Source organism: Arachis hypogaea, chromosome 8 (genome assembly GCF_003086295.3).
Source record: "Arachis hypogaea cultivar Tifrunner chromosome 8, arahy.Tifrunner.gnm2.J5K5, whole genome shotgun sequence".
Taxonomy (NCBI): domain Eukaryota; kingdom Viridiplantae; phylum Streptophyta; class Magnoliopsida; order Fabales; family Fabaceae; genus Arachis; species Arachis hypogaea.
Genome location: NC_092043.1, coordinates 15,395,426 through 15,397,886, shown reverse-complemented (window position 1 = coordinate 15,397,886; position 2,461 = coordinate 15,395,426). Strand labels below are relative to the sequence as shown.

Here is a 2,461-nt window from a genome sequence, read left to right as displayed (position 1 = left end):
CATAATTGACCTCAATTAAATGATTAATAAAATGTGACACAAATATTTTTGATATTTTATAAGGCCACAAATATGAGAAGTGCTGCTAGTTAGCTAAATGTTCTATTAAAGATGCTATTAAAGACATGTAGAGATCACCGTATTTTCTTTATCGTGCTTAAGACATGATCATATGAAGGCTAAATTGGTCACCATCCCATCAAATTTGAAGATAAGGTAGTAAATAGGTAACAGTTGTAGTAAAAAAGAGTCAAATACATGAGAGATGATGAGAGGAAGCAATCAAGTAATGCATGTTATTTTCTTGAATGGTAGTGCTACATAACATGCCTAGCTATTTCAGTCCCTATTATTTACTATGATTTTAATTACGGGTTATACTAAAAGTGTGAGGAGTATATAAAATTAGTCCCATATTAAAAAAACAACAAAACAAATAAGATAAAAAAAATTTATAACATAAGGCACCTATTAAATTGACGACGGTTTAAAATTTAGTATCGGATACGTCGCCGTCTGATCTTATTTTTTAATTTTAGGTGCCGAGAGACATGTCAAGAATTGATTAGTTGCAGAGGGTGCAGTTGGAGAAAGCATTTTGTTGTGTTAATGGTGGCTTCTGCAGTTGGATTTGGATCATTTCATGATGATGAGTTGGAGGCTGACATGCACATGCTATGGCCATGAATCTTGGTACCACATCTCCAGGCATCACTACTGGCAAACTCTCACACTCCTTCCCCTGTTTTAATTGAGAATAGATATATGATTATTTATGTAATTTTTTATATTAATTAATTAAAATGTTTGAAATAAGTGATATCATAATATTTTATTAGTAGAAATTTAAGTACAGAAGTTGATAGTTGAGAGCCAGATGAAAATTTAGTCAAATCAGTCAAATTATCTAACGACTCTCGGTTATCAATTTGACGTAAAGTCGATTACACCGGAATTTTCGCCTATTTTATTGACACTATTTATATAAAGATGATGATAAAAATAATTTTTTAAAATTATTTATTTGACTACAGTTAAAAACCGTACTCTAAAAAATATATTAATAATAAAAGTATAAATTATGAATAAAATTAAACATATAAGAAAAAATAATTATATAAATAATTTTAACTAATATTAATTTAAATGATACTGAACTTTTTAAGTTTATTTAAAATAATTTTTTTCAAAATCTCAATTTCACAATAAATTTTATTTAGAAAATTGAAAAATAAATAAGAATTACTAGACTAAAAATAAAACAATTAGTAATAAGCCAATAACAATTAGTAGATTAAAATATAGATCTTCAAAAACAAAAAACAAATATTAAAAGAATTATAAAAATTACAAATAAAAGCTCAATTCATAAAAATTATTAAATCCACAAAATAAAAATATCAAAATGGTAATAAAATAAAAGCAGAAAAATAAAATAATCTTCTAGTAAAATTTTTATTAAAAATTTAAATGTTAAATAAATTAAAAAATTAGTATTAACTTTAAAATAATAATTTTAAGAATATAATAATATTTTTTAATAAAAATAACATTTTTAATTTATGTTACATCTCCAAATTCTAATACATGACTATCTATTCAATAGACGAAATAGTATCTTTATTTAAACTTGAGTCTGGCCATATTTTAGTAACTTGTTATGATTTGAAGGTTAACACTAATATTTTTACCCATTTTAAAAAGATTTTTACACAAGGTAAATAGAAGTTTTGAATTATATGATGTTTAGAAAAATTAATTACCGGAAAAAGAAAAGATGGGTTTTGGTGATGAGTTGAAGGCAAATCTGGTTGTTGCATCGTCATATGAGGGAGGTGAGGGTTGTTGATAACACCATAAGAGATTAAGAAAGCTTCGATCTTCTCCCAATGTATGCAGCAACAAAAGAAGAAGCACATAAATAAAATGAGAGTTACAAGAAGAGCCAAACCCAAAGGGAACCCAATAGATACATGCCTTGATGTGCTCTCTTCAACAATCTCCATCTTCCTTCTCTTCTGCTCTCATTTCACCTGATTCACACAACTATGGCATTTGATAAATATATATAACAAGAGAGAATTGGAGGCTTTTGCTTTGTTATGTTCATCTTATTGGGTGGTTGATCATAATCATCATGCACTATACAATTAGTGAAGTAGTATATTTTTTTTGTCATGAAATTATTGGACATTTTTTATTATACCAGTTATTTATTTTTTTTAATAAACAAGAATAAAATTATTTTATTATAGCAATAATAATAATCTTAATTGTCTGCATTATAATTATTAGACCCAATTTGATCCGATTAATTTACACAATTTAATCAAATAATGTTTAAATTTTTTTATAAAAAGACAAATATATCCCTGATTTTTATTTTAAAAAAATTTATGATCTAGTGGATTATGTAAATTGGTCGGTTCGACCAAATCTGATAATAATTGGGTTTATTGTT

At 25.9% G+C, this 2,461-nt stretch overlaps 1 long non-coding RNA gene across 1 annotated transcript; it reads right to left on the bottom strand.

Annotated features, from left to right (window-relative positions):
* Positions 1-266: 266 nt before the first annotated feature.
* Positions 267-2,111, bottom strand: LOC112706283 (uncharacterized). The gene is made up of 3 exons (XR_011864564.1): positions 1,978-2,111; positions 1,764-1,880; positions 267-742 (listed from the first exon to the last, which is right to left on the bottom strand). It is a non-coding gene; the product is annotated as an uncharacterized lncRNA (long non-coding RNA).
* Between the last annotated feature and the right edge of the window lie 350 nt (positions 2,112-2,461).